This window comes from Canis lupus, chromosome 22 (assembly GCF_003254725.2).
Source record: "Canis lupus dingo isolate Sandy chromosome 22, ASM325472v2, whole genome shotgun sequence".
In the NCBI taxonomy this organism is placed as follows: domain Eukaryota; kingdom Metazoa; phylum Chordata; class Mammalia; order Carnivora; family Canidae; genus Canis; species Canis lupus.
Genome location: NC_064264.1, coordinates 24,092,206 through 24,120,129, shown reverse-complemented (window position 1 = coordinate 24,120,129; position 27,924 = coordinate 24,092,206). Strand labels below are relative to the sequence as shown.

Sequence of the window (27,924 nt, the reverse complement as noted above, 5' to 3'; positions counted from 1 at the left end):
AATTTATAGATTTGAAAATAATTTTTTTTCACTGTTCAAAATTTATTTGGTATTTTAGTTGGTATGACAGATAGTTGGTTGCATTGTCTTTTTACATTATATGGCAATATATACTATATTCTGACATATATAGTACACAAAATAAGATCCTTTAGAAGAGTTATGTACAATACATGCAATATTGAATTTGTACATTGGATCCCAGTGAAGAAAAAAAGATGGACTAGGCATGTTGTGTGTTGGGTGAAGGAATAGAAGTTATAGAAAACAGTAAATACACATCTTGTTTGAAGAGTAACTGCAGCATAAATGACATTGGCAGTGGTGCCTCTGAGATGGTAGAACCATGTTACGTTAACTAATTTAGGACTCCACAAGACTGATATCATCCAGCATCAGGATATAGCTGCAGGGTCTTGTGAACCATTCCCATTTGTAACTTTGGGAAACTGATGTTTTTCTTAGCCCATTTTAATATTACTACTTGAATAACAGGTCAGATAATAAGGACAATATACACAACTTCCAACTAAAATCTTGTTGTAGTATAGACAGTGATGTGATACATTAGAAAAATTTTAAAACTGTAGCTCCTTTTTGATCCCCCAAAGTATATCTGCACTCTTCTTCAAACAGTCCTCATCCTCAGGAGTCAGAGTCACCTTCACAACATCAGAGATTCCATTCTTTATCAAGATGCAGGGAACACTAAGAAAGACATCATCTTTTACCCCCTAGACACCTTTAATCATGGTGGAAATTGGATGCACCCACCTAAGATTCTTCATTATACTTTTTGCCAAATCTGCCACAGACAGTCCAATGGCCCAGGAAGTGTAGCCTTTCAGTTTGATCACCTCATAGGCACTGTCAACCACCTGTTTGTAAACCTCTTTCCACTGTTCCTAACCTGCATTAGTGCCTAAGTCAGGGTGCAGATTCTTCGGAGAGACACCAGCAACATTTACTCCACTCCATACAGGCACACGGGAGTCTCCATGCTCTCCAAGGACCCACCCATGACAGCTTAATGGGTGAACTCCTAGCCTTTCCCCCATTAGGTAACGGAACCAGGCTGAATCCAGATTGCAACCACTTCCAATAACGGGGTTAAACCACTTATCTTCCAAGCCACATAGGTCAAGATATCCACTGGATTGGAAACAACCAACTTGTAGTTTGGGCTGTATTTAACAATATTGGGAATGATGAACTTACAGATGTTCACATTACGCTGGACCAAATTAAGAAGACTTTCTCCCTCTTGCTTACATGCCCCAGCCATGAGAATAACCAGCTTGGAGTTTGCAGTCACATTATAGTCTTGGCCAGAGACAATTTTTGGTGTTCTAAGGTAAAGGCTGCGTGTTGGAGATTCATCATCTCTCCCTTCAATTTGTCTTCCATGATATCAACAAGAGTGAGTTCATCTGCCAAGTCTTTCACTAAGATACTGATGGCACAAGCTATGCCAACAGCACCAACCCCAACAACTGTAATCTTATTCTGGGGGATATGGCCTTCCTTAGGAAGATATTGAATTGGCTGATCCTTGAGAGTTGCCATTTTGGACTTCGAACCAAAAGGAATCCAGAGTGCATGTAGGACGGCAGGCATCCGCGGCGCAAGGGGGCGCGTCGGGGCTTGGCGGCAGCAGCTGACACCGAAAATAAAAATTTTAAAGTTACCATTGAAAACAGTAAAAGTACAGTCAGTCATGGCTAAACAAAAAAAATATAAGCCAAGAAATTTAATTACCTTCTTGTTCTTTGATGTACGTGTTTTAGTGGAAAATTTCCCTTCTGATGACAGCTTTTAATATTTAATTTATATTTACTCACATCAATTTGAGCCCTAGGTAGAAAGAAATCACCATATACTATAAATATATATACACACACACACACACACACACGCTATATATAGCTATATATATATTTTTACCTATATATATATAATATATAGGTAAAAAAGAAATCACCATATACTATAAATATATATACATATACACACGTATATATATATATATATTTTTTTTTTTAAAGATTTTATTTATTTATTCATGAGAGACACAGAGAGAGTGAGAGAGAGGCAGAGACACAGGCAGAGGGAGAAGCAGGCTCCATGCAGGGAGCCAGATGTGGGACTCGATCCCGGGTCTCCAGGATCACACCCTGGGCTGAAGGCGGTGCTAAACCGCTGAGCCACCCGGGCTGCCCCCACACATGTATATATATATACACACTATATATATATATATATATATATATATATATATATATATATATATCTCACCCATATATTATAAATGTATTTAAGCCATGGTTTTAGATAAGAATTGAAGTACATATTCATTTGGCACCAATCCAATGGTTCTAATTGCAGTTCTAATAATCATTGAATTACACTTCCCACAATATTGGAGCAAACTTCCAGTATGAAATTTAGAAGTCAAGAAAATTATTCATCTTTCTTAATCAGTGTGAAATGTGTGGTTTACTATCACTGCATTGGACTTTCACAGCCATAATGCATCAAGCTGTGTATACCGAGTCAAAAATTAAGTTGAACTCAGAAGAGGAATAGTCACAATGATACTTCCAAATTTAAAACGTTTGGTCTCTCACTTAAACAACTGCCATAGGCTCCAAATTCTGCCTTCTGAATTCTCATACACTTTCTTCAATGGATTACGCACAAAGCAGATATTTTTTTCCTAAATAAATCCTAAATCTTCCATAAATTATGTCCTGGTATCCACTTGCTTAAAAATTAATAAACTTGGGAAAAAATTAAGATTTCTTATCATTACCTATATATAAGGCCCTGCATCTACTGGACCCTGCAGAGCACTCTACCATGATCTCTAGCACAATGCTTCAGAGCCATGGGTTGCTTTCAGATTAAATATTATTCCAAGTTTTCTGCAACCTAAAAGTCTTTGCACAGCATTTTCCTTTTGCCTGGAATCTCTCCTCCTGCTCTTTTATCCACTGAGTCCTTTAGGGCTCTGAATAAATATAACTTTTAAAAGGCTTTCCCTGAACTCTTTCTCCAGAGGTAGTTGGTTTCTGTAACTCTCTAGTCTTAATCATTCAATTTTCCTCCTTTCTTAATGGCACTTGTATATTTTATTATTTTATTATTTGGCTGTTTAATCATATTTCTCTCTTCACTTCCATACTATAAGTTCTAGGACAGGAGCTATTTTTGTTTGTCTTTTTCTACCTAGCACTATGTTGGCACAAAGTAGGTGAATGGTAAATATTTTAGCAAATAAATCATTTATACCAAACTTCTGGACAAGTAATTATTTTTTAAATATTCTATTTACTGTAAAATTGATATTTATTAATAGAAAAAGGCACTTTGTTTTTCTAATAGCTTTGGTGAATAAGAAAGCAATTTACTCATACCCTAATGCCTTATTCCTCTTGTGACTAATAGCATTCATTAGCAAGTTGGCTTTTAAGAATCATGAGTACATTTCGAGTTTATATAAGAACTAAATTTATGTCATTAATATAATTCCTCCTAATAGCCCCTTGGTAAGAAACTGTAAAAGGTCACTATGGAGAGATAGACTATTTTGTGCAAAGCCAAGGGATCTCCTAAGAGCAAAGGAACAGACATCCTTCCTTCTTTTAATGTTATTAGGCATGATGAAAAAAAGTTTATCTCAATGGAGGGACATTGGGACTACATCATGGAGATGACTATGAGGAAACAGAAAGTCTGGGCAGGTAATCCAGGTTTAGTACCAGGGCCAAATGGAAATTAGGAAGAGATGGTTCTGGTACAACATGTGGTTGCTCTGGAACACTTCACTGAGACAATTATCCTGGCATAGAGGAGACACTTTGGCAATATGGTCATTCATGGAAGTGTAAACATCCACCGTCTGTTTGGAGAAGACAGTCTGGAAGTAATCCAGGAGATACAGTATTAGGTTTTATTGAAAGACCACTGAAGCCTGTAAGAAAATCAGCACAGGAGTGAGCAAGGTTCTTCTGAACTGTGGGGCACCAGTTTTCTACAAGAATCATAACAAGAGCAACTGCAGCCAAAAGTCTGGCCTCCTAGAAGATTACTCAGTGCAGATCAACCAAGCCCATGCATTCTAGGAGATTTGGGGAAAGATCTCCAGGTGGATGGTCCATATAATTTGAATGTGAACAAACAATATAGATTTATTTGAATCTCTCTAGCAGGCACTGTCAGTGTTCCATCTATTTCCCATAGGTCCTTACCATTGCCAGGCACAGAAGCTCTGGTTCCACCTGCCAGTCTTTGTGTCCTCTTGACTGAGGACTGATCACCAGAGCCTGTTCTGCTTGAGTGCTTAATATATCAGAAGTTTTGGGGAATAGAAGAATTCCTTGGAGAACAGTATTCAATCAATGGAAATTAGTAAAGAATTACCCCAATTCCTGTATTTTCAAAAGGAATAACTGAGGAATGTATTCTATATGGATGCTCAGAATTCCAGGTGGGAATAAATCACAATGACTCAGAGTTTGATAATATAACCTCTCTTGGCTTCTTTCCTTTCCCTGCCTGTATTGTTTCCTAGGGCTTCTATAAAAAAATAAATCAACTAAGTGACTTAACAGAAGTTTATTTTCTTACAGTTTGGGAGGCTAGAAAACCAAAATACATAAGCAGGACCATGCTTTCTCTGAAGGCTGTAAGGAAGAATTTTTCTTTGCTTCTTCCTCATTCTTGATGGTTGCAAAAATCCCTGATCTTCCTTGTATTACAGCTGTACCACTTAAACCTCTGCTTCCGTTATCACCTGACCTTCTTCTCTGTCTTTCCTCTGTGTCTCTTTTTCCAAATCACCCTCTCCTTTCCCTTACAAGGACACCAGTTATTGTATTTGTGGCCTTCCCTAACCTGGTATGACCTCATTTAATTACAGATGCAAGGTCCCATTTCCAAAGGCCACATTCCAGGTGGACATGAACTTTGGTGGAACACTGGTCAACTGGTATACTTTCTCATTTGTTTTCCCCACATATAGTGTTTCTTAAGGTCACCTCTCCAGGAAACAACTTGCACTTAAATCTTTGTTTCAAGGATAACTTTTGGGAGAGCTCTCATACCTTGCTTAGCAACCACACAAAGGTCTCACAGGAAATAGATGTCTGTCAGGATAATACCTTTTTCTACTTTCTCTCATTGCTTCCAGAGTAATACATTTGACCAAGTCTTGTTTTGGATTAATAAAGTACTATTTCTGCTGTAGGAGGTATGGGATTATTCATCAAAGGAGTAGGAGAATCCAGCTATTAGAAACCAACCAGAACCCAGAGATGATTGGGACTGGATTGTGATGGTGTTAGATTAATGAGGGCTGAACATAAGGTAGAATGAAGTAGAATTTATTAATAATTGGGTTCCTATAATTTCATAATGTATATCTGTCAAGGACACCTGGAGTTAGCCCTAATATGTTGATGGGATGAGTTCTTTTTTTTTTTTTTTTTTTTTGATGGGATGAGTTCTTTAAGAATATAAAAGGAAAAACAAAAACAAAAACAAGACAAAGCTATGTAATTATTGGAAATGAGGTAGAAATGCCAGAACAGCCTTGTGGTTAAAAGGCTGGGAGTATAGCAAGCTAGAGTAAATTTATTATATAAAATTAGAGAACTCAGCAGCTGCCTCTGACTTCCAAGGATTATCTCTAAGGATAATCATGTCTCTAAAGAAATGAGGAGGCATCAATATTGTTGAGAAGCTGGTGGTGGCTATTCTTTTCAGGCTAGGGATATAACGTCAGTGAGAAGGACAGAATTCCAAAAGGACAAAGGTCAAGTTTTAGCACTTAACCATCAGAGACAAGGCAGGCCTAATTGTGGTAATGGTAGAAAAGCTGAAATGACACTTGTCACTCCCAAGAATCTATGGATGAATAACAGACTATGGTGTTCTTAAGATAAAGGTCCATGGGCAGCCAGATTGAGAAATCTCTTTTGTAATGAAGAAATTTATTTATAAATTTATAGAGGGTGCATGGTTGCCTCAATCAGAAGAGTATACAACTATTGATCTTGGGGGATCATGAGTTTGAGCCCCATGTGGGATCTAGAGATTCAAAAACAAAACAAAACAAAACAAAAAACGTGGGGGATCAGAAGGCTTATGGCAACTGTTACAATGCAAATTATAACCTGACTCTAATTTCCAGACCTGCAACATTCTTCCAACACAAGCTCCTTTGACTGAAGGGGAGGCAAGGACTCTTTGAGAAATAAGTATTAAATGCTATAACATGTATATACATACTAGTAATTATTCCTATACATGGCAAAGAGACCTATGGTCATTCACCAGAGTAAATGTATAGTGAAGAAAGAGGAACACTCCAATATTTCAAGGATTGTTGAATATACTTTGAGCTGTCATTGATTCTAGGGACCCTGAGTTGGCATGAGGATTTCAAATTCTAGATGTTAAGTGAAGTACTGCTCTAAATCCATCTCACAGTGTATAAGTGGGTCTTAGTAGCATATTCTGTATCATCAGGGAAACAGCTACCCTGATGGAATATTGTAACATACTTCTAAAGACATAGCTAATGCCCTGGCTATGACATTCTAATAGTTGTAGTAGTATCCTTCGAGATAAAAAAAATATACAAGGGCCCAATAGCCAGAACATGCTGATTTACCTATTATGTGAAATATATGGGTTTCAGATACAAGGGTTGGTAGTAGAAGGAACCACTTACCACCATTATCAGTGAGTAACATGTAGAATTTCTGCTTCCTTCTCCCTATAAAGACAGATTCTGCTTGACTAAACATCCTGGTCCCAAAAGGCACTTTTCTTCCAGGGGACACAGCAAGCTAAAACTGTGGCTACTTTGTAGTCACTTTGAGATCCTTATCCAGAAGACCAAATGGCAAAAGTCACCATACTAGCAGGAGGTATTGATCATTCTACTATATAAAACATTGAGAAAACGATGTCTGAAACTCATGGGATTGGTGCTTCCATGCCATGTGACAACAGTATATGAGCTTTATACCAGCTATGGTCTACCATGGAAAGGGTCATCAAACCCCATCATGCATGTAACAGAATAACAAAACTGCTGGTTGTGGATGTGGATGAGGGGAAATCTAGGAATGGCATGATAGATTTTGCTGCCATTGGACTAACTAAAGTACTAGATATTGGGGGTATCTCAGTAACATTTTTATTATTTTTCATTTTGTTTTGTTTTATTTCAAGAAAGTAGACCTGCCAAAATTTTGAAGAATTGTGAAAGGACTGGGTAAAATTTACTTAGCATAACAAGGAGTTCATTTCTTTTTTTTTTTTCTTCATTTCTCATCTTTTATTTGTGCATTTTCTAAGATATGAAATTATGGTCTTATAATATTGTAAATAAGATGTGGAGGAAAAACTCACTATAATTTTGCCATTATTTGCTACAGTTTGGCAGCAGATGTAGATACAGAAATTTGTGCCCACATCTTTGAATATTTCTGAAAGCAGAAGGCTTACTAGAGAAGTTTGCAAACACAATGAAAAGGGACTCATAGAATGGTGTTTCCAGGAAAAGAAGAATGAGAAAAACACTCCAGTTCCCACAGCTTTCAGAGTTTTCAAGGGAAAAAAAAAAAAAAAAAAGAAGTTTTCTATGAATATAAGTGGAATAAGAGGCTAAACCTTGATCCCTACCTCTTCAGAATACCATTTCAGAGGTAGTCATGAACTACTTAAGAAGGCCAGACCAAATAAGACCTATACGTCCACTGTTATACCATTGATACATACTTAGTTTTTAGGAAGATTCCCGTCATGGCCTTTTTTCCTTCCTAGCTTCCAGCATCGGAGGAGGCAGACCCAGAAGGATAGAGACCAGAATACCAGAAAAGACATAGCTCCAACACACTCATCTCCATTGTAGAGAAAAGACAGAATGAAAAAATAAGTCCTGCCTCCTCTACACTCCAAATTCCTGGGATTGAAACAACCATTTAGGCAAGATATAAGACTTGAACTAGATTTTAATTGGAAGTTTAAATACGGTGCTATAAGGAAATCAATAACAGAAAGTATATAGAAGGTGTCATATAATCTTATCACTAAGGAATTTAATAATCATTAGAGATGAGAGATTCTATATTATTCAGCTGGGAATATACATTTTTTTAATGAAGAAATAAGAAAGAAACAAGTCTAAACTTACTCATATTTACATCCAGTGAATTAGCACTATTTAATAAACTAGTTACATATGATGAAACCAAAGCGTGGGACATCAGATCACAGAAGACAACTACATCCATTATTTTACAAGCAAAAGTACTGATTAAGACATCTGTGCAAACGTGTGACCTACATCACTAGCTGAGGTTGTCTTTGTTAAAGTTCTCGCAAGACAATTAGTTCACATGCAAGTAATTTGAGAGCTAATCCCAGTAAATACCTGTAGAGGAGTTGAATAGTGAAACAGAAAAGAGATGGAAGTCTATTGTCGTATCATTTCCCCCCACCTTTACTTGACATCCAGAAAATTAAGGTCAGTTATTTACAACTCTGAGATCTCTATTTTATGTTTTCCCGGTCTTTTTCTTTTTGTACAAGTGAGAGAGGTGCTGGAGTTATGGTAGGAGTAGTAGAGCCAGTTAGGCTATCTCCTAACTAGCTATCTACTTTTTTATTGTTGTGTAACAGTCGAACCCCCAATTATGAGTTTGTCACAAGAAGAAGCTTTCCTTTTGCTCACATATTTGCTATTTGATGACAGCTTTACAGAGAATCTTGTCTCTGTTCTATGTGGCATCAGCTAGAATGTCTGGGCTGAGGCTGAAAGATCCACTTCCAAAGATGGCTCAATAAAGATGGCTGAAAGTTTGGTGCTGGTGACCAGCTGGATACTCAACTAGACTCCTGTCAACAGTTTTGTGGCACATGAGCCTGTCCCTGTTGCTGCTTGGGCGCCTTTCAACAGGACTCACATTCTGTTGGTCAAAATAGTGGGACAGCTCTGGGATATTCAGGAAGAAGGGGCATAGAATCACCTTTTTATGGAAGGAGTGAGTCTCTTGGTATTATGACAAGCCCTCAGGGAAATGCCCATTCCTGTGTGCTTTCTTTCAAATGGATGGTGGGATCCTAATTCCCCTTAGTCTTCAGTAGTGTGACATATCATGAACCATAACCAACATTTTGTTTTTCAGCCATTTGAATGTATTTGCCTTAATTTAAAAGTGACAAAGCCATTTCATTAGCTGTTGAGAATACTTTGAATTTAATTTGTATGTTTGTATCCCTTACAAATCCTTTTTCGCCCACATTAAATTCATTGTTTTAAGAAATGAATAATCTTCAGAAACCTCTTATGGTAAAAGATATAGAAAAGGAAATAGCTTTAAGCTAAGTCTTACCCATCTCTTTATCAAAGTAGTGCTTCAGGATACAGCTATCAGCTAAATCAGGCCTATCAATTTGAATTTCTCCATGCCCTATTCTTTTTCCCGGGCTTCCCTGTCTTATTGTGTTTTCAAATCACTACAAGAAGGTCTTCCACCTTCTTGACAGTTACCTTTGTCACTAGAAAGGCTTGAATCTGGCATTGAACATAGGTATGACTAGGAGGACTCTCAAGAGTTTGTTGACAAGAAAATCACCCTGAAAAAGTTTTCTTGCTTATGTGTTTAAATACATCTGTTGAGTCAGAGTTTTTTTGTTTGTTTGTTTGTTTGTTTTCCCCCCCCTCAACAAACCTTTCTTTTTCCTAGGGAGAGAAATGGCTCTGTGGAGGTGATATGGGAGAGCTTAGTTCTTGTCTCACGGAGTCGAAGAATAAATCTTGCGGACTCAGGAGAGTGAGTAAAGGGACAGAAGTTTATTAAGTAAAGATACAGAGAAAGCTCTCAGGAGAGAAGGATCCAGACAGGGTTGCCCCTGAAGGCTTATAGGGTTGGTCTTTTATTGAGAGCCTAATCAGGGAAGCTAAATCCTTTTAACATTATGGACTAATATCACCATTGAGTAAGGACTAGTAATAACATCTTTAACGGCTTACTTCCTCTTTGGGGTCTGGTTATTCTTTGTTGGTCACGGATGATTGTCATAAAAAGAAACCCTCCCAGCCCATACCTAGGGCAGGGTGGTCTGGCTTGTTTCTTTATCTCTGGTTTCCTTATACCTCAGCATTCTTGGGATTTTTGTGAGCCTGCTTCCCTGGCCCCCTATCTAGCCCTACCTAGCCCTGTTTGTCCCTAACTCAGAGGCAAGTCTCTGTGTCTGAATAAAAACAGGATTAAAACTGTAAGGGAAATTATTTCTGGGCTGAAATGAATTCTTTTCCGTGGCTTTATTTTGAACTATATTACCAATATTCCTCACGAATATAAAATTGGACAGCCAAATTTCATATCATTTTGATGAAATGAATAAATTCAGTGGGGACTACCACTGGTGCAGAGGGTCTTCAAGACCTGAGAGTTTGTGCTTATTTTGAAGAGTTATCAGATAAGAACAAAAGACAATATAAGCTCCATACAGGCAAGCTGATTTCATGTTTGCCTCAGGCAAACCAAATGTTCACTGTTGATTTACCGTTGAATTGTGAAAGCAAAGGCTATAAAAGCAAAAACAATCTTTGTTCTTTTTTTCCCCATTGTGGTTCCTCGATACCCTAAAGTAATATGATTTTCTATGGAGGATGTGAAGAAGGGTAGGTTAGACTTATGGTTCTGGAAACTTTCAACTGTTTTAATACTGCGGACACGAGCATTAAAAAAATCAAACCATTTCTGTGACAAAGGTTAGAAATACTGTTACAAAGAGAGGGGAATTGAGTTTTAGTGATCTCTTTCCACCTTAGTGTCTCTGTAAAAGCTGTGAGGTTGAAGTAAAGCAATGACACCACAAAATGTTATTTCTAGTATACTGGCATGTCTTTAGAAGGGCACAGGTTTATAGCTTTAGCTATAATGACCAGAGAGGTCACTAATATTTAAATGCTATCTCCTGTGTGAGCAAGAATCTTTGTGAGCAAGAATCAAGCATCATTTCTTCTCTGAGTGAATTATACCAATCAATTTACATAAATTGTGATAAGTCAAAATGTTAAAGCAGCATTTTTCCCCTCCACTTAAGAATAAAGGTATTTACTTTCCAAACTTTATTGACCAAGAAAATGGGAGGAAAAATCATAACACTTTGATACTTTCATAGGAATCTTACTAACCTGATATAACTTATCTTGTCAACAATGTATTGAGTCAGATGAAGGACTGGAAATTCATAAAGATTTGCCGAAATGAACAGAGCTAAGGAAAAGCCAAGCATGGGAGTCAGGCTCATACTTTATTAACCTCAAAATCTCTGGTCAATCCTTTACACAGTATAGTTCCTACTGGTTCTAAAAGTTATTAGGATCATTTACTTCATGTTCTCAGCAAGAGGAAAAAAAGTTTTAGAATACATTTCTCCCGTTAGGTAAAAAGAAAAAAATCCTTAATAATTTTGATAGTATGTAAAAAATGTAATACCTCAATTTTGAATCAAATAATAAACCTGATCCTTTACATTGTATTAGAATTAACAGCAATAGCCATGGAATCTCTGGAATTTTCATGTGTCCTGGGCCTTATACTGTTTCTAGGGCTGCTATACTAAGTACCACCAAATTAGTGGCTTAAAACAACAGAAATGTATTGTTTCACAGTTCTAGAAGTCTGAAATCAAGAGATCAGCAGGGTTGGTTATTTTTGAGGGATCTGATGGAGAATCTGTTTCCTGCCTTTTTTCTAGCTTCCAGTGATAGCTGGCAACCCTTACCATTCTTTGGCTTATTGATATATCACTGTAATATCTGCCTGCATCTTCACATGGCATCCTCCCTGTGTGTCTCTTCTAACTAGGATACTGGTTATACTGGATTAAATGCTCACCTTACTTTAATATGACCTCATCTTAATTTTCATCTTCGTTACATCTGCAAAGTTTATATCTCCAAGTCAAGTCACATGCAGAGGTATCAGGGATGAGGACTTCCACGTATCTTTTGGGGAGATAAATTCAACCCATAGCATGTAGATATCATGCAACAGAGATCAGTTAAAAGACAATTAAGCAGGGATGCCTGGGTGGCTCAGTGGTTGAGCATCTGCCTTTGGCTGGGGGCGTGATCCCAAGTTCTGGGATCCTTTGCCTACTATACATAAAGCACTAGTCCATTTGGAGCAAAATATATTGGTTAAGCTGCTTAGAACTCAAGTCTTCCTATTTTGTGCATGCATTTTTATTGTGTTCCCCAGTTTTTATAGGTCTGATCTATGCTTGCTATAGAGTTTAAAAGCCATTCTGAAACCTAATTGAGTTGGTTTATTTTACTTTCTTTATATAGTTTTTTTGTTTATCTGTTTTTTCCAATAATGAAACTCTCGCAGTACAACTAACGCTTAGATGTCCTAAAAAAGTGTTATTTGCTTTTGGTTTAGAAACTAAATTAGTGTAGCAAAAAGCACCCATAGTATCTGCCTCTCTTATTTTAAATGTGCTGGCTCTGGCTTTTATGTGACACAGATTCCAGAGCAAGCATAGCAGGAGACAACAATTATTAATTTTTATTCTCCTTTTCCAGTTCAGAAGGTAGTTACCTAAATGCTATCCTAAATTTGGAGAAAAGAATATTACCTCTGTGATCCATAGCCTTCCCTTAATCTACTGAACTAGGTTTATTGCCCAATGAGTTAATGAAAAAGAAAGCAGCCATGGAACACACAAAGTGAAACACCGAAAACAAGGGTGAAAAATGAAGTCATCCAGCTCTTCTCGAAACCCAGATTCTGGCTCTGGAAGTCAAGTGTCTGGAAGGTATAATGAACTTTTTGAAGCATGTAATTCATGAAGACTGTCATATGGAGGGATGGTTACAATCAAAGCTAAAGTATGGCACATGGTTAAGAGTTCTGTGAGGTGCTGCTAGATGATAAGAAGGGGAAAAAAGTATTCAAGGCAGAAATGATTTGGGGGAATATGGTTTAAACAGAGTTAAATAGGCTTATCTAATTTAGAATTCCTTAGATCCATGAATGTAATAATATGCATTATAAACTACTAAAATTAGGGATATACTTTGTAGGTAATGGGTTCTGCAACCATTTCTAATGTGAAGGTAGGGAGATTTTCCCCCCACCTACCCAGAAATAATATCAGATTCCATAGGTAAGGGGTTCAGTTTCACTAGACAGCCCTCCACTATAGATGCCAATTGAAAGCTCAGGTTACCTGTGCTCCTGACCAACTGGCTACAAATTGGAGGTTCCTTCCATTGACCCTCCCTGGATTTGATTAGTTTGCTAGACCAGCTCACTGAAAACTCAGAGAAATATCTTACTTAACCAGATTACTGGTTTCTTCTTTCTTTCTTTCTTTTTCTTTCTTTCTTTCTTTCTTTCTTTCTTTCTTTCTTTCTTTCTTTCTTTCTCTTTCTTTCTTTCTTTCTTTCTTTCTTTCTTTCTTTCTTCTTCTTCTTTCTTCTTCTTCTTCTTCTTCTTCTTCTTCTTCTTCTTCTTCTTCTTCTTCTTCTTCCTTCCTTCCTTCCTTCCTTCCTTCCTTCCTTCTTTCCTTCCTTCCTTCCTTTCTTCTAGATTTTTTATTTATTTGACAGAGAGAGAGAGAGAGAGAGAGAGAGAGAACACAAGCAAGGGGAGCAGTGGGAAGAGGGAGAGGGAGAAGCAGGTTCCTCACAGAGCAGGAAGCCCAGTACAGGCCTCTCCAAGACCCTGGGATCATGACCCAAGCTAAAGGCAGATGTTTAACCAACTGAGCCACCCAGGTGCCCTTGATTACCAGCACCTTTTAGAGAGATATAACCAGGAACATCCAATGGAAGAGATGCACACTTCAAGGTATGTGGAAAGCTTGAACAGCTTCCATGCTTTCTAAGCAAACCATTCTCCTTAAATCTCCACCTACTCATCAACCCGGAAGCTCTCCAAATGCTCTCCTTGTGGGTTTTTATGGAGTCTCTTACAAGGGTATGATTGATTAAATCATGGGCCGCTGGTGGTTGATTCAACTTCTGCTCCCTCTCCTCTTCCCAGAAATAGGGGCTATGGAAGTGGGGTTGGGACTTCAAATTCCAACTCTCTATTCACAGTTGTTTCCCCTGGTAATGAGCCCCCATCCTTAGGTATTTTCTAAAAGTTACCTCATTAACATAAATACAGTGATAACATCTTGTTATGAGTAACAAGACATTCATTTCATTTTATACCTCTGATGTGATTTTAGGAACTGAGGGCAAGAGACCAAACATTTTAATAAATGATACTTTCATTGCTCTTATGAATGGCCAAATATATATTTTTTATAAATCATAATTTGAAGTTCACCACCCAGTCTTCAAGCAAAGATTCCTTACAGCAAAATGATCATACCTGTCAGAGTACTGTGTACCATTTATAGAATAGATATAGCAATAGTATCTATACAAATATGCCTAACATTTGGAGAAAAGCCAGTGTAGGGTAGGGATAGATTAAAATAAACCACTCATTTTTCCTATAAAGCCATTACAAATATTTTCATATTTTTCTATTAGTTTGATTATTGCTTTTCTCCCTTCTTCTATGGTTACTTGTAGACATAGCCTGAAAAATAGAAGTCAAAAGATACCGGTACGTTAGTAGAATTCCAGTTAGTCATTAATAGTGGGTCAAGTTCACCAACATATTTCATAACCAAAATGTCTCCCAGAACAGTACCACTCAGGTTTGTAGGCTGCATTCAACCTTGTCAGGTTCCAAAAGCAAGAATGGTCTCAGCAAAACCTGGCATCCCCCTTTCAGCATTTGATATAATTGACCTAAGAGACATTCTCATCTCCTGCTCTAAGCCTCTTTTGAGGTGTTAATGCAATACTGAATTTCCCTTATTACATAACCCATTCATGTATTTATTCCTTTACCCATAGCTAGCTATTAAGTTTCCTTCTATGCATTTGTACTCAAAACTTTTCCCCATTTGGAAGGGACATTAGGTTCACCACTGTGCTTATATAGTTTGCACACAGCAAGTGTCCTCTCCTCAATTCACTTCTATTCAGCTAGGGTGAGGTTGCTCAGGTGCAGAACTAGTGGGCTATCTTTACTGTTAGTCCCAGTTTTGCCAGACATGGGAAAGGTACATCCTGCCACATCAGGCATTTAGAAGTTCTAACAAAAAGGTTAAAAATTTTAGTTTCTTGGTTAGGATTCATCCCTGCTGCCAGCTCTTGTAGTTGCAGCCCCATCATATAACCAGCGCATCAAGTAGGGAGGGGAAAAAAAAAAAGCTGTGGTGATATGGGGAAGAAACTTCCTTGTTTACCTCCTCTTCCTCAGATCCACCAGAAAACCAGAGAAATCTATCCAATGGGGACATTTTTTTAGCCCACTCATGTTCATGTTGAGTGTGAGCTCACATTTGTGGAGGCATGTAAACTCGCCCTTCACGCTTTTATCTCCCTCTTTTAGCCAATCATCTTTTAATTGCCCATTCCAATTCTCTGTTAAAACTATTGCTGTGGGCAGCCCCCGTGGCTCAGCGGTTTAGCGCTGCCTTCAGCCCAGGGCCTGATCCTGGAGACCTGGGATAGAGTCCCGTATCAGGGCTCCCTGCATGGAGCCTGCTTCTCCCTCTGCCTGTGTCTCTGCTTTTCTGTTTCTCTGTGTATCTTATGAATAAATAAAATCTTAAAAAAAAAAATAAAACTATTGCTGTGAGGAGGCTCTCTGTCCACTGTTGGCCATTATGGGTTGTAAAATGTGTTCCCTGGTCTGCAGAAATGATGGCCTGCCATCCAAATTGGTGCACTATCTTCTGTTCTGGTTCTTTTGTCATACTCAGCATTTGCATCCACACCAAGTAGGTATAGATCAATGCACAGTCAGCATCTATTCCCATCAGGCCCATCTGCAGCCTGCATTACTACCAGCATCAGTCTCATGTGCCAGCTATGATCAAGGCCTTTTCTACCATGGAATCTATCACATAGCCATCTGCAGTCTCTGTCTTTCCTGGCAGACAGAACAGTTTTTATGGGCTTTTTTTTTTTTTTTTGCCTCAGAGGGTGCAAAAGAGAAGAGAGAGTCAGCCCATCTCTGCATTGCTGCAGTACTACCAGGTTCACTCATTTCATGGACCCAGGTGGCCACCTTAAGTGAGCACACAGGGATATCTGCTTATTAATTCCCATCACATTCTGAACTGGAAAGAAGATTCTTCTTAGGGCATCACCATGTCCTACTTCAATGCACTCCTCAAATTCCAGCGATTTTCTTAGGGCTATGCCCTATAAGGACATCTTTTAATAGGCTTCCATTGCCCTCCTGTCTAATCATATGACCAGGCCATTAAGCACTGCCTGGGAGTCAGTAAAAACCCATACCTAGGAGATTTTACAACTGTTCAATTCTTCCATCATTGCTAGGAAATCAGTACACAATTCAGCCCACCAAGCTGATTTGTTTTTACTTTCTTCCCTCAGAATGGTAACCTTCCATATATGATGTTGTCCATTCACCTAGGAACTGCAACTTCTTTGTTGGTCAGTTGAGAATTGTTTATAGGGCACTACATTAATAGAATCCAACAGCCTCTCATGCACTTCCAGAATCAGTCATTGGGGGAAAAGAGGCTCCTTGCATATAAGTATCTCTTCCTTGCAGTGCCTAGGCAGCATGATCCTGTACAAACCATTTAAATTCTATTCTGAAATTTTGGGGGCACTGACAGCCCCATTAAAGTGTTTCTCTAGGACATCGTCCTAGACATTATAGCTATTTCAGGTTTTAAGATCACTTTATGTCTGCTTCATAGAAGTAGCTTCAATTAATAATGTCCAATAACAAGGTAGTAAATGCCTCTCAAACAGAAATTCTTCTAGTTCAAAACTCCAGTAGTGTTGCTGGGAGGTGCTCATAAGTCCCAATCCGTGTTCCACTTAGGGCTATCACACAGAGAATTTGTCCCTACCAGCATTCCAGCTTGTATTCTACACTGTGTGGGCTCAGAAAGTCTTACTGGTTCTCATTTAGTATATCCAATTAACATTGCTTGAAGGGCAGATTTACATGCCTTCTATTTTACAGTATAAGGTAGGGGAAGCATTCCCCAGTGAGATATAATGTCTATCTCTACAATATAATCAAGTAAAAGAGAGTGTACATAAAACCCTTTCACATAAAACCTGTTCAAATATACCAGTTCTCCTACACATTTTTACCTAATTCCATCAACTCTTACTCTTGCATCAAATCTTCTGTTTCCTAACTGTAGACTCTATTAAGACTTTATCTACAGGTTTTTGCTTTGCGATACTAGACAGGGGAAGTTTCCTCAGCCAGACTTATTATTTATTCTCAAAAAAAAAAAAAAACCAAAACATTTAGGTAAAGAAGACACAACTTATTTATATAAAGCTTGTTTAAACATTCCAACTTTCATAATCTTATCAACCATTACATTTTTTATATTCTCTCAATCCAATTATAGCCCAAGTTAGGGTTTTGCCAATGGGTTTTTATACTGCAGATCATGGAACAACACCTGTATTAAAAAATCCTGGTAACTTCTCTTCTCTACCCCTGATGAATTTACCTACTCCCATGCAATAGATTTCAGGTGTCCAACAAAGAGTAGAGCAGAGAGACCCTAGTCCTTTAGTCAATTTTTTATGTTTATTAGCCTCATCATTGTCCTAAGTGATTGAAGGTCAAGTATTTCATAGTAATCTCTACCTTAGGACTTTTTAAATTTCTCCAAATTGAGGTAAAGAGAATAGATGTGTTTGGGGCCATTTAATGTTGGAGGACCAATAGGGGATCCCTTTGACATCCCAAAGTTTTGATAGTGCTGTATTATAACTTTTGTTTTAATCCATCAATGTCTATTTTACTCATCCCATTTCTAATATTCTACAGATTTCCATCCTGCTGGGATGAGTTCTATGACTTCTTTCTTCCTGTTTCCTCTTTGTTTCACTCCTATCAACATTTGCTTTACCCATCTTATTTCTTAAAATAACCTTTTACAGATTTCTACCTAATTGGGAAGAGCCCCCTGGCTCTTACCTAGGCCTTTTCCCATTCTCTTGTTAGTTGACCTAATTTATTTATTTGTATCTGTAAGACACAGGAAGGGAAATTGAGACAGCAAATTCTGTCTGTCCCTTGTTTATATAGGGTGCCTTTATGAAAAGGGCCCCTTTAACCAGAGCATTTACTATGATGGGGTAATTGGCATATTTACTGGGTGAATTTCCCTGTTGTCATGCAAGCCATGTGGCTTGCATATGAAGCATATCAGCTGCTACATCTGGGGAATTCCACATGGCATTTATAGGGGGAGATGGACAGCCTCCCTTCTCAAGGTAAGCATACCATACAGTGGCTCTTATCCAGTTTTCCAGGCTAACATATAGCCCTCTGTGATTGTTCCATAGTGAGTTGTGGGTCCTGTATCAACCCAAAAATGCTCTTTCAGTCTACAGCATTCAAAACCAAAGATATAGCTCCTAAATTAGTTATACTCAAATCTGTTTCATTAAAGTTTCCTCAAGAACTTCATTATATCAATCCACAAAAGGAAACAATTCTTGTACACTATCTTCCCTGGTTTCCTGGTTTGCTTTTCCCCCATGTTGCCTACCTTACTGGTAGCCAGTTAATTATTAAAGTATATAATTCAGGGATAGCCAGATGGAAGAGATACATAGTGCAAGGTACGGGAAAGGATGTGAAGCTTCATGCCCTCTTAGAGCATACCGCTCTCCCCAAATATCCACCTGTTCATCAACCAGGAGGTTTTCAAAACCCCACCATTTTGGGTTTTTATAGGAGTTACACTATATAGGTATGAAGGATGAAATCTTTGGACACTGGTGGTTGAACTCAATCTCCAGCCTCCCTTCCCTCCTCAGGGATCTGGAGGAAGCCTTGGCTCCACCCACAACAGGGTTCCCATCCTTAAAGGCCTTAAATGCCTTCCAAAAGTCACCTATTAACACAACAAAAGATATCTTTATTGCTCTCATCACAGGAAATTCCAAGAGTTTTAGGATTTCTGTGCCAGAGACCAAATATTTATTTCTTATTATACATCACAGTATTATGGTACATTTCAAACTTCACAGAAACCGGGATCCCTGGGTGGCGCAGCGGTTTGGCGCCTGCCTTTGGCCCAGGGCGCGATCCTGGAGACCTGGGATTGAATCCCACGTCGGGCTCCCAGTGCATGGAGCCTGCTTATGTCTCTGCCTCTCTCTCTCTCTCTCTCTCTCTGTGTGACTATCATAAATAAATAAAAATAAAAAAAAAAAAAAAAAAAAAAAAAAAAAAAAAAACAAACTTCACAGAAACCTGCTTTATTGGAATACATCATGGGATTTAATTTCCAAAAACCTCCTTTTTAAGAAACGATGACCTGCACAGATGCTTCTTATCCTTTTTGACTGCAGGATCAGAACAAAAATGGAGTCACTAATGTCAGAGACAAATGGAGTTGGTCAAAGTAGGCACATTAAAGAAAAATAAAAATCAACCTTATCTAAATTGCAGGAATTTGTAGCTCTTCTCAGAAATCAGCAGAGGATGTCAACCAGTCCACAAATGTCAAGTTTGTTTACATCATCTTTGGGTTCCCTTATTCCCCTGACTTAGCTACCCTGATCCAAATAAGGAAAAATACCACTAGGCAACCATTCAGCTGAAAAAGCCAAATAACTTCCACATTTACCACATAAATGAATACACACACAAAACCCAACACTTCAGTCTGTGAGCACCTTGAAACTCATTGCTCTAGTAACCTTGAGTTTCCTGGTTTGCAGGTGGAAACTCCTGCAATGAAATCATCTTCCTGATGTACAGTTTGTTTTCTGACATGACAATGGTTTTTAAAAATGTTCCCCGCCCCCCCCCCCAAAAAAAATAACAGTTCCATAGGAGATGGTCTCTGGAATTTACTATAATTTGAGAAAATAAATATCAAAAATATAAAACCTCCTACAAATATAGGACTTTAAGGAAGAAACTATTATTTTATTAATTTGAAATATTAGTGGTTTTTGAGAATTGAGTACATTAGCTTATAGGGTAACACTTCTCACGGAATCTAAATGAGAATTAAAGCAACTTTATTTAGATATTAAATTATCTGAAACAATGTTATTTTTCCCTATACATAAAAAGCTTATTTTGAATTAGTTTGAAATAATTATTTTGAATTAAAAATTTATAAAATACTTTTAAGTAAATTTATCCATATCTGTTTTTGTAGCAATTAAAAAGGTGTTATTCCTATTTACACAGTTTTACTGATTTCTCTTTGCCTTTCAAAATTCTTCCTTAGTGCTCCTTATATTTGTAAGAGGTGAGGAGAGGCAAAACTATAATTTATATCAAATCCAAATTCTCATAATATCTTTGAAGATTTTAGACTTTTAAAACATGGTTTATCTTTGAAAAATCAAGTATCACAGCTGTTACCAAGAAGCACTGACTGCCAGAGTTAAACGTGGTAAAAATGTTAAAAATTCATCTCTTCTATGAAGTATTTTATCTTGGTCTTCTAATTGAGGACATTGATTGGCCGAAGATATTCTAAGCAGTAAATACTGACATATCAACACCATATAGCTAGTTAAGTTTTCTCTCACCTTCCAACACTTACATTATCCCCCTAACCACACACCTATTCAGGATAATACTTCTATGCTTACCTATCTCCTGTTATCTTCTCTAGTTACTTTGTTGTTTTTACTTCATTCTTATTTTCACTCCTTGGTTCTGTTATTCAGCCTTAGGTCAGGTGCTTCTTCCTTAAAAAATAATAAAACAGTATTTCCTAGAGTTTGTTCTGTTCTTAATGTGTTCAGTGACCAGCTTCTCCCTTAATTTTCAACACTGGAGGTTGACCTTAGGTATCCATGCATACCCAAGGATGTTCCTTTCACTATTAATTTTACAGATAACAGCATAAATGGACAAGCATTATTGCTTTTCCAGCATATGTCTACTCTGTGCACTCTGGGTAGCCATACAATTGAGATGAGTTTGACCATGCTCCCAGCATTTTAGTTTGCTCTATAATCTCAGTGCCTTTGCCTCAGTGATTAAGTTAAACCATGTCTGTCTCAGCACCAAGCAAGGTTGGAAATCTGTGGTAGACTGAATAATGGCCTCTCAAAGATGTCCATAGCCTAATGTCCCAAATCAGTGAATATTACCCTATATAGAAAAAGGGCTTTGAATTACTGTATATAGAAAAAGGGTATTGTGATTAAGTTAAGGATTTGAGGTATAGAGATTATCCTGAATTATTCCCTTGGGTCCTAAGTGTAATCACATGGGTTTTTATTAGGACTCCAGAGGAGTCAGAAAGCAAGGAGAACGTTATGTAATGATGGAAGCAGAGAACTGGAGTGGTATACTTTGGAAATAGAGAAAAGGATCACAAGTCATGGAATACAAACAACGAACACTGAAAGAAGCCACTAAACACCTTGACTTTAGCCCAAAAAAAACTGATTTTAAGCCACCAAATGTGTGGTAATTTTTGCAGCAGCAATAGAAAACTAATATAGAATTAGGATCCAATCAATGGGTCTTTCTTGATCACAAAAGAAATTTCATGTTTTCTGTATGGTATATAGAACAGATATGAGGTATGAAACCATTAGCCATTAACCCATATGATTAAAGACAGCTTGAAGGTGAAACTGACAAATGTAGAAGAGAAAAAAAAAAAAAAAAGTATAGAAAAGCAGGAGCACAGCCCTGGTCAAAACATGCTTGAAACCTGCAACGATTCAGGACTGTTGTAGTTACATAAACTTATAAATTCCCTTCAACATTGACAAGAGTTTTCAATTACTTGCAATGGAAAGCAACTTAATATAACAGTTTTGTACAAAAACCTAAATTTTTGAATACAACATCTAGTATACTTTCAAAGCTGAATGAAGTAAGAAGGAAGCTGTCCTGGTTTGAACCAGTATAACTAATTAGTAAGAACTCTGAAAGCAGGCATGATATTATGGTGCCTGTCTTGTTCACCACCATAGCCTCACTCTAGCACTGTTAACAAATGTAAATGGTGCTTAATAAATATTTTTGAAATTAGTTGATGACTATAGTGTGCCTGGATGGCTTACTCAGTTAAGTGTCAGGCTCTTCAGTTTTGGGTCAGGTCATTATCTCAAGGTCATGAGATGGAGCCCTGGTCTGGCTCCACTGAGCATGGAGTCTTCTTGAGATTCTCTTCCTCTCACTCCCCCTCTGCCTTTCACCCTGCTTTTGTGTGCACATGTGTTCTTTCTCTCTCAAAAATAAATAAATTATTTTTTTAAAAAAGAAATGAGTTGATGACTAAATATAAAATGTACAAAGTGTGACTAGAATATCGTTATCAGCTAATCTTACCTTAAAAATATGTTTTAAGCTGTAAGAGGTTGAATATACAAATGCACAATGGCCGAGCAGTAAATAAAAATAGAACTCTGATCCACAACCTCTAGTAACCAGTCAGGAAGGCAAATCACAACCTCTGTAAGCAATCGGCTCTAAACAATCAGAACTTGGTCAGTGACTGCCAGCTTCCCTATCTTTGCCCTATGACTCCAACTCAGGACCTACCAAAGAAAGCCAAATATGCTCCTCAAATCAATCACATAAGATGCCTAACTTCTAGTTAGCCTGCCTCTAGCTTCCTCTTGCCAACAATCTCCAATAAGTACATACCTGACATCATCTCTTTTTCTCTATAAAACCTTTCTCATTGCCAAGTGACAGTGGCTTGTGGCTGACTCCTTTGCTATAGCAAACTGAATTAATAGCTTCTGTTTTTTCTCATTTGGATTGTCTTCATTTATTTCCACAGCTATACAAACGAGGTTGACAATCTTTCTTTAGGTTATTTCTTGTCTTATTTATGCATAAGACACAGTTTCTGTGAAAAGGTACCTTTTCAATAAGTCTTCACCAAATAAATGGGTCGAACAAATTTTTTTGAAATGCAAAGTGAATAGATGGGAATTAAATATTTCTGTCCTGAAATAATCTCCCATTGATCTGGAATTTGCTTAAAGTTTGACCACAGATTCTGCACCAGACCTTGGGGAAATTATATTCTGGAGGGACAGAGAAGATATTTATATAATTTATATAATTTATATTTATATAATATTTTTAATTATAACCTTAGTAAGGGCTGAAGGTAGAAATTCAGAGGGATAAAATGATATGGTACAAGGGTTCCAGGCTTGACTGAGGACTGAGAAGCGCTTTATAAAATAGGGATAGAGGATACAGTTGCCCCTTCCTCTAATTATCTTCTAAAACTTTAGAGATTAGTTATGATTTCAGGAAGGATTTAAAACCCAAATGACTTTAACTGAATTCTTGTCATTCGGGCAGAATGGGGCAAAAAACTTTTGGCTTATGGGAAAGTAAAGTTACATTTCTTAGCATACTAGAGATTTCGGATTCTGACTCATACCTACCATACTTACATACCCTACTCCTTAGGTGTTAAAAATGATTGTATCAGATTCATTTATTTTCCTTGTAGAAATATCTGTGCTTTTATAGTAAACTACTTGTATAAAAAAAAAAAAAAAAAAGTGAATAAGGACTGCTTGAAAACTCATTGGCTTTTGTTTCCTGGCAAAATACAGGGCAGATTCCTTAATAGAGTCCTTAGGAATACTCTTCATAATTTATCCTCAAACCTGTCTTGCTTTAATTTCCTAAGACTACCTATCACTCCTTTAGTATTTTCAACATGCCAAGTTTCTTTTCTTTATACATGGAACTTATTTTCATAGCTCCATCTTTCTATTCATGTGCTTTAATCAACTTGAATTGCCTTGTTTGCCTTCTTTCGCTTGTATATTCAGTACATATGCCCAGGCTAACTATGATTTCTCTGTGAGACTTTTCCTACACAACCCACCTTAGATAAGCATTATTAATTTCCTACTTTACCCTTATAATTTAGCACAATTTCTTATCACTAATTTAGTTTTCTGAAGTGTTAGGGCAAGTATTTGGAGATGAAAACCACATATTTCAGTTGTTTTCACCAACAGCATTCATAATATTATTGTTCAAATTTCTATTTGACATTTTTTAACCTAAACTGATTTATTATGAAACTAATTTAACTTAAAACAATATAATACTTCATATAACTAAAATGCGGTCTCAAATACATAGATTATTTCAACTCTATTTACAATTTGGAAAATCATTTATTAAGAGAAGTTAATGGTGTAGTTATGAACAGTAATTTATAGTGGTTAAGAGGTCAAGCTCTAAAGCTCTGAAACCAACCTATTCCAACTTGACTTTTGGACCTGCTACTTACTAGCTGTGTGACCATGAGCAAATGACTTCTACTTTTTGTGTCTCCATATCTCCATTTCCTGATAAGTCAAATGGGGACATTTATAGTACCTGGCATAGAATGTTGCAGTAAGGTATATAAATGGATAAAAAGAGGTTAAAACAATGTCTGGCACATAGTAATGTCTTAGCATATTGTACTCATTAATTCTATTAGTAGTCATGATTGTAACGTAGAAAGAGGCAAGGGATCAGTTGTGTTGTTAGTATGTACCAGACAATATTCTAGTTTTTTCATCCATCATGGACTTATAGTCTACCAAGGGGGCAGAAACATAAGCAGATCAATGCACGTCACATCGTGTGACACACAAGAGGTGAAGGCACATAGGAGATCAGGAATATTGTAGGAGAAGCATTAGAGAAGAAGTGACATCTGGGTTGAGTTACAGAGTTCTAGTAGGAGTTAGCAACAACGACAACAACAAAAACAGAGAGGCAGGGTCCTAGGCGTACAGTCCCACATGAATGCAGGGAACCTGGGAGACCATGGCACTAAGAGCCCCTCACTATAGTATGGCAGTGGTAGTCAATAACCAAGGTCAACAGAGAAAGATGATTTTAGATTGGAAAAGGGTTTGTGTTTCATGTGGAGATGTTTGGATCTTTCATAGAAGGAGTTAGAAAAAAAATTAGCACAGAAATTTTATTTTTGATTATTTTAAAACTATTACTTGCCATTAGTATGGACAATATATTAGGACACAGTGAGTTAGGAGCAGGTATGCCAGGTAGAAATTTACTGCACTAATTCAGAAATGATTAAAAAGCCCTGGATAGAAAGAGGAATAATTTACAGAGTAGAGAGACAATATTTGAAAACATATCAAGCGGGTTGAGAAGAATAACAAGGCTAGAGGTGAAAATGGGAGATTGTGAGGTTTGGGCATGTTTGCAGAAACATAACTATAATTAAGTTTTAATTGAGGAAAAACAAGATGGAATAGAAAAATGCCACATGGCACTGAATGTTCAATATTTTCTGGCTTAAAGTATTAAAGTAGTTTTTTAATCAATTAACTGATGTCCTGAACTTGGAGACCACACTACATAAATAAGAGGTAAGTAAATGTTTGTCACTATCATTATGAGAACACTGAGGTTATAACTTATTATAAGCTATAATTTAAATAATTTATTTTGATAAACAAAATGAAAGGTAAAAAAATTGGTAACTCTTGTTACTTATGTAATTTGTGTTAATTATGGCTTTGTGTTGTTTTAAATATACATTATAACATAAGAGCAATCTTATGAAATGGGTATCTATATCCCATTTTATTTATGAAGAATGTGAAGTTAAAAGCATTTAAATAATGTAAGGTTAAATGAGAAGTGGCAGAGCCAGGATTAAAATTCTAATCAATCAACTCTGCATATTTTATTCCTCTACAGCCACATTACACTCTTGACAAAGTAAAAAATAAAGCAAATAAAAAGATTAGATAGACACTAAATCCAGTTTTGTATAGAAAGGTCACATTTCTTCTACATGCGAGGAAGAAAGCCTCCTCCAATATGAAAAAAAAAACATTAATTAATATTGTACTCCTTACAATGTGCTGACATTGTGACACGAGTTGGGACTTTGAAATATGCAAAGTACTGTTTTTGTGTGTAAGAAATGCAAGGCTCTGACCTCAAAGAATATTTACAGACTACTACTGAAAGTATAAGAAGGCAGAAAAGTGGGGCTAAAATGGTGAAGCAATACTTAAATCCAGGGGCACAATTTTGCATAGTCTGAATTCACCTTCACCTGTATAAGGATAAACAGAAAGTATCTCAGATTTCAGTGTTAGGAGATTTAGATTATTATGAAGAATTCAGAGAAACCCTGATGGTACTCCCACTTGATACTCTTTACATTAAAAAAAAAAAAAAAATTTATTCTCCCCAGAGATCTTTTTCCAATTAATTCAGAGGAAAGGAAATAAAGTCAGACACTTCTCCACTCCACCCCTAAGCTCTGCCTCACCCAGAACAAGGAGTGAAAGAGGGACGGGGCCCAGTTTCCCACGGAGCCCACCCCTTCTCCAACACTTCCTTCCTAACAAAGTGCAAGATTAGAAAAATTTAACTATATTGTTTTTACCCTGGCACTGCAAAGAGGCCCCACTGAAGCCACAAAGTAAGCGGGGGGGGGGGGGGGGGGGGGGGGGGGACGACGGACGGAGGAGGGGAGGCAGATTTTTTTTTTTTTTTTTTGGTAATGCAAAACCAATTTATTTCCGTGTATGACAATGAAGATTGGGATACTATTAAAAGTAAAGCTGTCTTCTGTCAAATAGAGATCCAGATTTTTAAGTAGCTGCTTTTGGGAACTACTACGATGGAAGACTTGCTGCGTTGCCTTCAGATGTTAAGCCCGTCTGCCTGATGCTTCACCAAACTGTTCCGAGGATGCCTTCCTCCGAAGTCAGCCTTTCTAATTCCTCCTGAGAGCTATGCTGGTATTCCAGATATTTTGTTCCTCTTCTGTTTACCTATGAACCTTTTCAGGAATACTAACAGCTACAATACAAAACAAACAAAACCCACAAAAACGAAAACAGGGAAGGACTCATTAAAGACCTTCACATGAAGCCCCCTCTGAGGCAGAGAAGATGCCCTGGCTGGGCGAGGGGGGTTGACGGAGGTGAGATAATGGGACAAGGAGAAGAGAAAGCCCCCAAACCTTTTTCTTTAACCTGAACCTCTTTATAGATTTACGACTGTCACGGAGGGGAGGGAGTTTGGAGGGACAGTACTTCTTCAAAGGCAGGGAATGAAAACCAAATAAGCAATTGTTCGGGTCATAATCTCCTGCCTCCTTGCTCCTGAAATCTTTGGGGACGGGGAGGGGAAAACGGGAGGTAGGAAGTGGATGGGGGGGTAATGTTTGAGGGTCTGGAGCTCAGAGCTCACTGCCCAAGCAGAGGCAGCAGAAGAGGGGCGGCTGCTGGGTCCTACCGAGCTGTAGGAGGGGCCTCAGCGCGAGCCGTAGGGACCGTAGGGAGCCGCCACGCGGGCTCGTCCTGCCTCTCCGCCAGCTCCGCACAGCTCCGAGGGCCGGCGCAGGGCGCTCCAGCACTCGGCTCCTCCGGCAGGGGGCCGGCCTGCAGCACAGCGTCAGCGCGCTCCCCTGGAAGCTGTCCTGGACGTCACTCCCCATCAAAACCTCACGCTAGATGAAGGAGGCCTTCTCACCGCGAAACACCAAGTCCATCGCGCACACGCGGCGGGAGGACTCGTCCAGGAGCTTCACACCTCGGGGGCATCAGCCCCGCTGTGAGACTTCGTTGGCCGGCAGAAGTAGAGGCTGGCGTATCTCTTACAGACGCCCTTGAGGTCCTTCCAACGCCCTTGAGGTGCTTCTACGCCAGGAACCTGCACAGTACGGGCTTGCAAGCCAGAAGGACCTGCATCAGGTCCCGAGTCATCTTCCGTGGCGCGTCTGTGGTGCTCGAAGGCCATTTGCCCGGCGGAGCGGCTGCGGGAATTGCAGGCTCTCGCGAGA

General features: G+C 38.1%; 1 pseudogene; it reads right to left on the bottom strand.

The window, feature by feature from the left end:
• Positions 1–21: 21 nt before the first annotated feature.
• On the bottom strand, positions 22–27,924 carry LOC112678764 (L-lactate dehydrogenase A chain-like; annotated as a pseudogene).